The sequence below is a fragment of the Capsicum annuum genome, chromosome 7 (genome assembly GCF_002878395.1).
Source record: "Capsicum annuum cultivar UCD-10X-F1 chromosome 7, UCD10Xv1.1, whole genome shotgun sequence".
NCBI lineage: Eukaryota > Viridiplantae > Streptophyta > Magnoliopsida > Solanales > Solanaceae > Capsicum > Capsicum annuum.
This window is the reverse complement of record NC_061117.1, coordinates 145,604,256-145,616,567: the sequence shown is the minus strand read 5'-3', so window position 1 is coordinate 145,616,567 and position 12,312 is coordinate 145,604,256. Positions and strand designations below refer to the sequence as shown.

The 12,312-nt window shown below is 36.5% G+C and overlaps 1 pseudogene; it reads left to right on the top strand.

The window, feature by feature from the left end:
• The first annotated feature begins 1,078 nt into the window (after window positions 1–1,078).
• LOC107876451 lies at window positions 1,079–10,706 on the top strand (annotated as a pseudogene).
• The last annotated feature ends 1,606 nt before the right edge of the window (window positions 10,707–12,312 follow it).

Below are 12,312 nucleotides of genomic sequence, written 5' to 3'. Positions count from 1 at the left end.
GCCAAAAATATTACTATATAAAGTTTATACCATGTATATACCATATACACATATATAAATATATAAAGTATTAAGAAACATACTAAGCATATTTATAATCTAAATATACAAAGTACATTATATATGAAGTTTATACCATGTATATACCATATACACATATATATAAATATACAAAGTATTAAGAAACAACTAAGCATATTTATAATATAAATATACAAAGTATATTATATATGAAGTTTATACCATGTATATACCATATACACACATATATAAAAATATAAAGTATAAAGAAACATACTAAGCATATTTATATATTTATGGTATATGATATAATATATCATAAATATGCAAAACATGTTTTACATAGAAATAATTTATTCACACACAGTAAAATCTTTCATGTATAGAAAAATTAAAAAAATAAATTAGCGACACCCTAAAATTTAATAACAACTCATCATTTCTTATTTTTTAGGAACGGAAAATGAAGGAAATAAATTCCTAAAAAAATAAATTTGCTTGAAAGATAATATTTGTTACCTAAAAAACAGGAAGCAGTGATCTATTAATACAACATCCATATTTAAAATTTTCAAATATGAGAAAACAACTATTAATGTAAATATTATATATGTCATAATTGAAATTCATTAAATATGATCATGTATATGTAATTATTTTTATAATAGTGGCTAATTGTGTTCTTTTTCCATTAGTAGATAAATTTTAGTTGGGTGATTTTGATAGTTTGTAAAAGTTAGGCCATAAAATCATATTAAATTTTTTTTTTCAAAATTCAAAAAAAAATAAAATTAAAAAAGACATGATCAAACACAACTCCAACTCCAACTCCAGAAAATTTTAGTTTTCATGACCAAACGGCTACTAAATTTTTCTTATTTTCACTTTTTCAAATACAATTCTAAATTATATTTGAAATTCTCATTGCCAAACACATATTATTTTTATTTTTTCACTAAAATAAAATAAATTTTTTTTAAAAAAAAAATAATTCTCATGACTAAACAACTACTAATTATAATATCTTCATAATTCCAAGCAGAGCTAAATACTCGGTTGTCATAATTTTGTGGAAAGTAAGGAAAGACAACCAAACATGACCTTGGCATTTGAAAAACCCTGTTTGTAAAACCCTTTTTCTCCTCTCCATCGGAGTAAGCAAGCAGACTCGCTTCCCTTGAACTGAGTAGAAATGAACAGACTTCAATCCTACGGGGACTTCGTTAAGGTCCATGGCGTACTCCTTGCGGCGGCCGGCATACCCCAAGCACTCCACAGCCTTCTCTTTCAGAAGATCTCCTCCGACACTTTCGACGGCGGCCGCTTTTTCCAGATTTAGCCGCCCGATGATGGCCGCCGAAGAAGGCTTCTTTTCACTTCTGATTTCATAGCCAAATACTCCAATCTCTTCCTTGTTGATCATGCTTGGACTTTTCGCCTATCCAATGCTTATAAGCAGGTACTTATTCTCTAAAAATAGAGTGATATACGTAACACAATAATTTTACGGTTTCATGTTATCAAAATGAAGAGTGAAGGGTAACACACCTAAATTATTCCGTGTTTTGGAGTATTAAACCTAAATTATTAGGTGTGTTTGTTTCCTACCGAAACTATCTCCAAATGTTTATCAAAACACACCTGAAATATTCTACTGTGCATCTAAACACACCTGATAGTCATCATAAACATTTGGTGATATAAGTAAAAAAAAAAGACATTTCAAGTGTGTTTTTGACGCTTTAGCTCAAAAAATGAGGTGATATACATACTATATACGCCACGTACACTCCTTTATCTCTCCCAAAATGATAACGCTTGGAGTTTACACCTTAATGGAAAATTGGTGACGAATTAATTGTTTTTTCTCGGGCTATAGTTTCTGTTATTTGCAATTAACTTTTGGATATATGAGTATATTTTCTGAATTTCATAATGCAGTTGCGTGAAATTCCGGGTTTAGCAGAAAGAATGGCTGCATTAATGTGTGTAGATATTGATTTGAACTCAGCGGATGAGGAGGCAGGTGATGTAGAGGGAGGTGCAGGTGAAGAGGATAGTAGCAAACTGAGTGCTGCGGAAATAATGCGGACAGAAATGCGTAAGGTAAAAGAAGGCTGGGATGATACGAGATGGTTGGAGCTTGAGGACCTTGACATTGATGATGACATGTTTGTATCTCTTGATTTGCCTGATAAATGTCCGGTACGTTTTCTTTATAGCTCTATAATGTGATATCAACCTGGTCCATAGAAACTAAAAACAAGTAGGAACCGAGTGACTTTCCCGGGCTTGGTATTACACACTTTTCTCTTGTACTAGCTCATGATAGCACAAGTTATATCTGTAGATAATGGCCAAACCCATCGGTGGCCCCCTAAACTTGGCACGAACTTTCACTTAGGCACCTCAACCGGACGTTGTTCACTTTAGGCACCTCAAGTAGCCATAAACTATGTTATTTTGACACCTTTCGACATCTCACTTGCCGCTAGCATAGATAAAACGACCAATTAATTTGTGCCAACTCATTTAAATTGCCACATCACTATATGCACCTAAATTTTTTTATTTTTTTTTTAAAAGACTAAAACACATGGAAAGGAACCAATTATAAAAAGATATTTTTCATTTTTATAAAAAAAAATTATATAATTAATTTAAATAAAAAAATATGCTATGTGGGAATACACTGGGTTTGTTGTTGTTGTAATTTAAATAAAAAATATTAATAACCCCACCCCCACCTTATATTATCTTCCTAACCACCCTTCCACCCCATATCATCTTCCTCAACCCACCCCACCCCCAACGTTTTCTTTTTTCTTTTTCTATTCATACATTTTTCTTTCATTTTCTTCCATACCCACTTTCAAATTTCCATTACCACCATAGCATCACAATCACTAAACTCCACACAACCTTAATCTCCATTAATGGAGGTTGAATCCTCCATTAATGGAGGTTGAATTTTTCAATCCATCGTTTTGCTCATCCTTTATAGAAGTTTTTGGAAGCTTGAATTCTTTGAATGATTTGGAAAATGTAAATGATTTACTTATCTTCTTGAAGAAATAAACAAACACACAGTGACATTTTTGAATTCGTTTTAATTATTTTTCTTTTTTTTGGCTTGTCTTTTTTGTTTATGTGAAACTGTAAAAGAGAGTGTGAAGGAGAGAGAATAAAGGAGAAGAGTGGAGTGAGGTGGGGTGGGGGGCTGCCAAATAGAGAAGAGGACTTGGGGTGGGGGTTGTCGGGGAGATGGGTGGTGGTGGAGAAGATGACTTTGGGGTTGTCGGGGAGATGGGTGGTGGTGGAGAAGATGACTTTGGGGTTTGGGGGGTGGGGTGGGGGTGGGATGCCAAATAAAATTAAATAATTTTATAATTATTTTGGAAAATGCCACGTGCCATCAATTACAACAACAACAACAGCAAATCCAATATATTCCCACCTAGTGGGGTCTGAGGAGGGTAAAATGTACGCAGTCCATACCACTACCTCCGGGGAAGTAGAGAGGCTGTTTACAATAGGCTTCCGGCTCAAGACAAAAGGACAAAGGAAAAAAAAGTCAAAAGCGTGCAACAGGAATAAAATAACACAACAATAAAGTACACAAACATACAATGGACCCCCCTCCCCCTCCCCCTCCCCTAGACCTACCAACCAAGCTACACCAAACCCTCCTAACTATAGACTACGACTTGACCACCCACCCTAGCCCTCTACCCTAATGCTTTTCCTCCACACTTTCCTATCAGAAAGCTGTAATTGCTCCATGTCACGTCTAATTACTTCTCTCCAGTACTTCTTCGCTCTACCCCTCCCCCGCTTGAAACCATCAAGGCCAACCTCTCACACCTATGAACAGGGGCATCCGTGCCCCTTCTCATCACATGACCAAACCATCTCAATCTCACTTCCTGCATCTTATCTTCCAGCAACACCACTCCCATCTTCTCTCGAATAATCTCATTTCTAACCTTGTCAACCCTCGTGAATCCACACATCCAACGCAACATCCTCATTTCTGCCACCTTCAACTTTTGGACGTGAGAGTTCTTAACAGGCCAACACTCCGCCCCATACAATATAGCCGGCCGGATCGCAGCTTTATAGAATTTGCCTTTGAGCTTGAGGGGCACCTTCTTATCACATAAAATCCCCGAAGCAAGCCTCCATTTCATCCAACCTACCCCAATACAGTGAGAGACATCCACATCAATTAATTGGTTCTTTTAATTTAATTGTGTATATATATTAATGAGTTGGATAATTATGTCATTAATTGCTATGTATATATATTGTTGCTGATTTGGAAACAATTTCAATAATTTAAAACAAATTAAAGATAAAAAATTATGAAAATACCCCTCAAAAATTACGAAAATACCCCTGAAACGTGTCCAAAAGCGAGTGTAATATACTCTCTTAGCTGAATCAGCAAAAGGTGCCAAAATGACAGTTTATGGCTACTTGAGGTGCCTAAAGTGAACAACGTTCAGTTGAGGTGCCAAAGTGAAAGATCGTGCCAAGTTTAAGGGGCTGCCGATGGTTTTGGCCGTAGATAATTAGTTCCCTTTAATATTTTACTTTGCACTATGACTGTTCCCACCTTCCCTATGGATAAGAGATGCAAGCTCTGGTCTCTTGTACATAATAGCTAGCCTAGATCCTTATTAAAAATATACAAAACAATAATAATGGCTAGCCTAGATGTTCTTATTAGATTTTGTTATTCATTTAATGCAGATCTTTTAAGTTAGTGGTTAGAAGCAGCAAACAATAGCAACCTTATAGGGCAAAACATTATATGTATGCAATGAGTAGTTTGTAGTGCATTGGTGCTTTTCACTATGTTTTTTCTCGCACTCCTTACAATGTTCTTGTTGTTGCTTTCCTTTCTTTTTTTTTTTTTCATAAATACTTGTTAAAGAAGGGGAGCCTTGGAGTAACTGGTAAAGTTGCTGTCATGAGACCAAGGAGGTCATGGGTTCAAGCGTTGGAAACAGCCTCTTGCATTTCTCCTAGAGAAATGCAAGGTAAGGCTGCGTATGATACACCCTTGTGGTGGGGCCCTTCCTCGAACACCGCGCATAGCGGTAGCTTTAGTGCACTGGGCTGCCCTTTTTTCACTTGTTAATTTAAAATTTCTTGCATCAGAACTTATTGGCATTGAGCCTGTGTAACAACAATCTATGGGATGCTGAGGCTGTTTCGAAGGAAGTTATCCGACTCAAAAATCTTAAAGCTCTCTGCTTGAATAATAATCCAATTTTGGAGCATAGGTAAGTTGCCAAGAGCTCATTAACTGGGCCAGTGGAGCAGTCAGTGCTTAAATCCTTTTTTTTTAATAATAATACTTGATGCTGGGCTCAACAATTTTCTTGTTTGGCAAGCTTGAATAGTAATTGATGCTTCTTCCTTTTCTTCTTTGGATAGTAATTCAGAGGCTGCTATCATTCAGGGTTGTACTGGTTTGGAAATTCGCAACTCAAAATTTACGTCTAACTACGGAGAGTGGGCATTAGGATTTTGTGGTGGAATTTATGATAAAGACAATGCAGGTTGTGCCCATCAAAGAGATCGCCCTTTGGAGAGTGTGACATCTCTAGACCTTAGTAAAAGGTCTATTCGCAATCTGATGAACAAGGTCAAGCCTACACAAATGTTTACTTATTTCCCAAATAAAGGAGCTGTTGAATTTATCATAAAATTCCTCTCCTTCCCTTCTTTTTTGAGAATATTAGATTCTTTGAGATATGTGAAACTATGGCTGTCTTTTATGGATGTCGTGGACTCTCATTTATCCTCCTAATCTTCCCGTCCACGCTGCGGCTTTTTCTCAGGCATTTAATCCCAATGAGATCACATCTCTTTGTTATTTGAACTTGCGTGGAAATCCATTAGACCAGAATTCTCTTAGCGATTTATTGCAGCTTCTTAAAGGATTCAGTTGCTTGCATTCTCTGGAGGTACCTCTTTTAACTACTGCTGCTTTAGTGGGAGCACATAATGATATATTTATGTAAACTATGGAACAGGTGGATATCCCAGGGCCTTTAGGAGAAAGTGCGGCTGAAATTGTTGAAGCCCTGCCTAATCTTTCCCTACTAAATGGAGTAAACACATCCAAAATATTGGAGTCCAGTAAGTCTGTGGTTGATTCAATGTTGCAACCAGGTCTTCCTGAATGGGCTGCTGGAGAACCTCTAACAGATTGTGTCATAAATGCTATGTGGTTGTACTTAATGACGTATTGACTTGCTGATGAAGAAAAGATTGATGAAACGTCTGTATGGTATGCAAGCTAGAAATTATGGTCATCTCCAAAGTTGCTGTCTCCATGTGATGTCCTGTTTCCATTATACAACAGCTCTAAACAACATGAAATAGTTCAGTTTATTAGGCATTCTCAACTGAAGCTTTTGGTTTCTAGCTTTTCTCTTGCTTGGTTCTGAAGATTGCATCTGCAGGCTCAATAGGACCTAGAAATGGTAGCACTCTTTTCTGTGAGTTGAAGTCACAGGAATTCTAGCTGTTGAAAAGTAGACACTTGGACTTTTAGCAATTGGGAATTAAAACATGTCTATGAATGCAGAAGCAGCCGTAACTTGGTATATTTAGTTCTATTAATGTGAGAATTCTTGTGTTTGTTTTGCCAAAATGTTTAACTTGGCTCCGTTATTAAGTTGGTGGGAGTTGCTATTGCAACTAAGAAATCTTTCAACTGGTCGTGTCAAAGTTGCTGGACTATCAGGATACAGTTCTTTTGTGATTCTGGACATTGTTTTCTTAACTCATGCTTATATGTGTAATATCCTCTTATGTTTATGTTTGTTTGTGCTCATAGGTATGTAATGGATGAACTTGGTTCTGCTTTGTGCCATAGCGACAAGCCAAATTTTAGAGTATCTCCTTTTCTCTACATGCCGGAGGGCAAGTTGGCATCAGCTGTGAGGTTCTCTTCTTAAACCACCTGCTTTCTTGCGTACATATTGGGATTTTCCTTTTCTGTAAACTACATTTTGTATGTATTCATTATGGAAAAAAGTACATTTTGTATGTGTTGGAGTAAACAGGAAATGCCTTAGGAAGAAAATAATAAAAAGCATATGTCTTCCCTTCCAGTTTTAAAAATAATAAAAGTATATGTCCTCCCTCTGTTCAAAAGTCTCAATTGTTTAATCGAAAATAGTTGTTTCCAATGAATTGGCAATAAATGAATTTTTGAAAGTAGTAAATAAAATATCTCGTTTCTTGCCTACATATTGGGATTTGTATTATTATTTGGTGAACCATTTTCTTTGGGTACCAAGAGAAATCACTTGTATGGATGATTGGTTGGAACAAGTAGATAGTAATGCCGGTCTTTAAGGTAATCAAATTGTAATATGGGCTTTCCATTTTGTGGGTAGATTTCTTACATGACTATCCAAAATAATAGATGAAAAGAAGAGGGAAAGAAGTTATGCTCTACTCATTTCAAGTATCTCTGTTAATTAACCACTGTTTCCAATCAATAATGTTAGTGTTAATATTTGTTAGATTTTAAACAGCAATTAACATATCACTTATTTTCCTCTGTATTCCAATTAAAGGGGGTGGGTTTGAGAAAAAAGTTTGTTACTAAGTAACTCTCCTTGGAAAAAGCTTAGCGACTGAAATGTGATCCACTGTTAGAAGACAAATGTTAGAACATAAATGTATCCGTCTCAATGGAATATTGGAAAATTATCCTTCTCATAGTCTGCTCGTTGGCCAAAGGATGAAGGTCTTTTTCCAATGGAAAGGCTGATGAGGAAATTAAAACTGAGTTTGATACGCACGTCTGCTTCTCTGTTGAAATTATTGTGCATTTAAACTTTTAACTCTTTGAACTGCCATATATTTCTTAAACTTCACTAGTTGAATTAATGATTTTAGTTATTCAATTCTTTGGCCGATTGATGATGTTCGAGAAGGTGATGAGTGCACTCATGATTACCTATTTGGTATTGGGGAAGAGAAGCAACGATCTGCTTGCCTAACTGCTTGGTTCAATACCCCAAGAAATTATTTTATCAAAGTATGTATTTACTTTTTCATATTTAATTATTCTTGTTAATTGAATATAGATGCTCAACATGAAATTTGGTTTTTGTAATTCTTCAGGAATATGAAAAATACAAGAACAAATTGCAATCGATCAAAATTGCTAGCCCAATACAGGGGTCATCAATTACAAGTAGTCTTGTGTCGTCGTGATGGACGTGCTTTACGTGTGTACGCTGACATACCTCAAGTGGAAGAATATCTGACTCGTCCTGAGTTTGTTATTGGTATGTTTATTTTGATGCCACTAAAATTTCCCTTTTATCTGTTGACTATTTTTGTGTTATTATCACTGTCTGGACTTCTTTAATGTTCCGTGCACTCATATTGCTTACAGTCAAGAAAGTGTGTACCAATTGTTTGAAGACAATTTTATGAACCATTTAACTGGCTCAAGACTCACTCATGACTTACCTTGCACATTGCTGGCGGTGTTTGTAGCAACTGAGCCCAAAGATGCAGACATTATATGGACAAGCCTGCAGATAGATAAAGAGACAAAGAAGGCAACAGGAATAAATGACGAACAATATATAAATCAATTTCCGTTTGAGGCTTGCCTGGTTATGAAACATCATTTAGCTGAAACTATTCTGAAGGTCATCATAGATATGTTTTTTATAGTGGTTGAGCACTTGTTCTTTATGCAGAATGCTGATGCTAAATTTGTCCACTTATAACAGGCTCATGGATTGGTCGAATAGATTCAGCCTACTTATAATCTTGAGACACAGCTAAGTCAACTTATTGGAGATTTTCACCTACGTGAAAGTGAGAAACTAGACAATTTGTGGATCCTGAAGCCATGAAACATGGCAAGAACTATTGATACGACAATAACTAGCAACTTATCTGCTATTATTCGTCTCATGGAGACTGGCCCAAAAATCAGTCAGAAGTACATTGAGCATCCTGCTCTTTTTGAAGGGAGAAAATTTGATCTCCGATATATTGTCTTGGTTCGCAGTATGAATCCCCTGGAGATCTTCCTTGCAGAAGTTTTCTGGGTATGTGCATATTCAATGGTGTAGGTGTTCTCATGGGTGGTCGAGAAGTTGAAAAGGGAACAGTTTTACTAAGATACTTTACATTATAACATATAAAATGCCTTCTTTCAGTTTTGTTTTCTCGTCTCTGGCCAATTTTGTTCCATTTTCCTATCAGGTTAGATTGGCAAACAACACACACTTTGGATAAACATAGCTTTGATGAATATGAGACTCATTTACTGTGATGGTAAGAGCGCTGATTACTTACTTCCCCTATTTGTTGATTGTCCAGTTCCATTATCAATTTGAATATTTTATTTCATGTAATTGCATGATTTAATTCCTTGACTTGGTTTGTGACATTTAGCATAATATTCTCCTGTAGAACTATAGAGGCGGGTTGAACCATATGAATACACCAGACTTTGTGAAAGAATTTGAGAAGGAACATGAGGGTGAGGGTATTTCCTTTTCAATTATCAATACTTTGATTTCCTCCTGTCCGCATGTTGTTGATTTAGGGAGACATAGTGATCTAATTACTAGCCTCACTCTCTTATCTTTGTTGCAGTTAACCGGCAGGATATCCACTCAAGGATTAGAAATATGATCAAATCGGCTTTTAAAGCTGCAGCTGCTGTTCATCCAGATTTGCATCATAGCAAATCTAGGGCAATGTATGGGGTTGATGTCGTGCTTGATTGCCATTTTCAGCCTAAATTATTGGAGGTATGCAGCTGTACTGCCTCTATTGTATCATTTTCAATGTTAGTAGTTCCTGAAAGATGACTGCTCAAAGCATGACCTTGTTACTGGTTATCGCTTTTGTCAAAATGGATGTGGATTTTGTTGCTTGCTATTTTCCTGTGTCACTGTATCTTATGGAGACAGGAAATGCACCCTCCTCTTCTTGAGCTCAATCTGCAATGATGAACTCTAAAACTAGGTGGATATTTTGTCGGTGCAGATTACCTACTGCCCTGACTGCACTAGGGCAGTCACATATGATACTGAAGCTGTCGTTGGTGGAGGAGGAACTGTTAAAGGAAAAGATTTCTACAACTATATCTTCGGCTCTCTTCCTAAATGAAACTAGTCATGTTTCCCAATTGTGAGTGAAACCCAGGCATGTAGAGCTCTTTGCTTTAATTTGCATGCCAAAATATAACTCTTGAGATATGCAAGTGTGTATCATGAGGAAATACAAGCAAAGCCGTTTGTACACCATGTAATCTATTGGAAAAGTCTGAGCTGCATAGCTCTTTGCACCCACCAAAGAGCTATGCAGGACTGCCTCATCAACCTCTGCCTTCCTCAACTACCTCGCAGTCAGCGATGCAGCATATCTTGATGGTCTATTTTTCTCTGTAATTTAGGGTCTTGAAAACTTTCCAGCATCATTCTCCGCATTGCTATGTCCTATGTTCTTGCTTTTGTTTTTTAAATCGTCTCTTTGGGGTTGAGAGGGTTGGAGCAACGGTTCAAAGTGTTCGTCACATAAACTATGGTTTTAAGATTTGTGCAATACCCGTTCCGGATATGATTTTTCACGACTGTAGCCCACCTATATTTTTATTTATGTTTTCCCATTCTGTTCCTTGCTCAATTGCAAAAGTGACTAGTACCTTTTCAATTGATTGGTAAAAGTTTTGCTTCCACGTTCTTAAGTTCACTTAAAACTGCAATACGATCAAATATGATTTTACGCGCACACTTCCAAGAGAAAGGAGGAAAAGCCCTCCCGCTGTGGAAGTGCCTCCGTCTTCTTACAATCCCTGTTTTCTTTACATTTTTCTATCTTACAAGTTTGCAATACCAAAATGTCATAGTGTCTTGCAACATCATGAGACCTAAACGACATTGTGAGATTGCAAACTTGTAGATAGAAAAACATTTGTAAGAAGAGGCACTTCCACAGCTTGCAATAGCAGGATATGGGTGTCCATTTCTGTGGCACTCTCTTCGCAAATGATATTGAATGAGTAAGAATTGGCAAGGAACAAATGGTACTAGTACCGGTACTGCTTAGAGACAAACATTAACTGTCAAGAAATACTGACAAAAGACATTCACTGTAGGGAACAAAATGAACATGTCTCGAACTATACATTGACCGGGAGGCTCAAAATGCTGCTCCAGCAAGCTACTCATGAGAAAGACTAGAATTAGTCAATGTAGTACAACATCCTTTCCAGGTGACAAGTAATCATCTTTTTGGTTGCTAACCCAGCAGCTACTTTGGTTGAACTTATTCATGCAATTGGCTTTTCAGTATGGTTATCTTTTTCTGCAATTCCAAGTTTGACATCCTTTCGAGCTCCAAAGCGCGTTCAAGCTTTCAGACAACACAACTATGTGCATTGGTTTTAACCCAAGGGAACTGATAATATTAACTATCTAGAGCTACATGATGATAATGATAAAAGACTACCTGATAGCTCCATAGGCAATGGTGATGCTATTGAAGCCCTAAGAAGACCTTCGTCAAAGCCTCAAGCTCAGATTATTGGGCTTCCATGTGAAATCAAGAAGATGCTATGATGGAAGAGGAGCCCAAGAATGAGTCCATGAATTATGGAGAAGAATGGGCAAAGTGCTATGCATATTTCATGATTCAAGTCCAAGCCTAAAAGGAAGAAGATTGGGCCCATATGGGTTGTGAGTAAAGTTGGAAACTTTTCCTTATTTTCTTAGGGGAGAATTTTTGGTATTATTTTTAGGGGAAAGGACATGGGTTGACCATTTTTTTTTTTAAAAAAAAAAAGGCCCACAATTTAAAAAGGTGGATAACTTTAGCCAGTCAGCTAAATTTATTTCCCTCTTTTAGCCATTTGCCCAATCGGCCACATGCAGTTTCTATTCCCAGTTGATAAACTTTTATACCATATTGATACACTTTTATACTACATTGATATACTTTTTAAAAAAGAAAGAGGAGATCCTATATCCAATTGATACTCTTTTATATCACATTGATACACTTTTATAACAAGATAGAAGGAGAATCTATGCATATGCAGTGTCCATATATCCAATTGATACTCTTTTATACTAGATTGATACACTTTATACTACATTGATATACTTTTATATTACATTGATACACTTTTTAAAAAAGAAAGAGGGGATTATATACCCAATAGATACTCTTTTATACCACATTAATATACTTCTATAACAAGATAGAAGGGGAATCTATGCATGC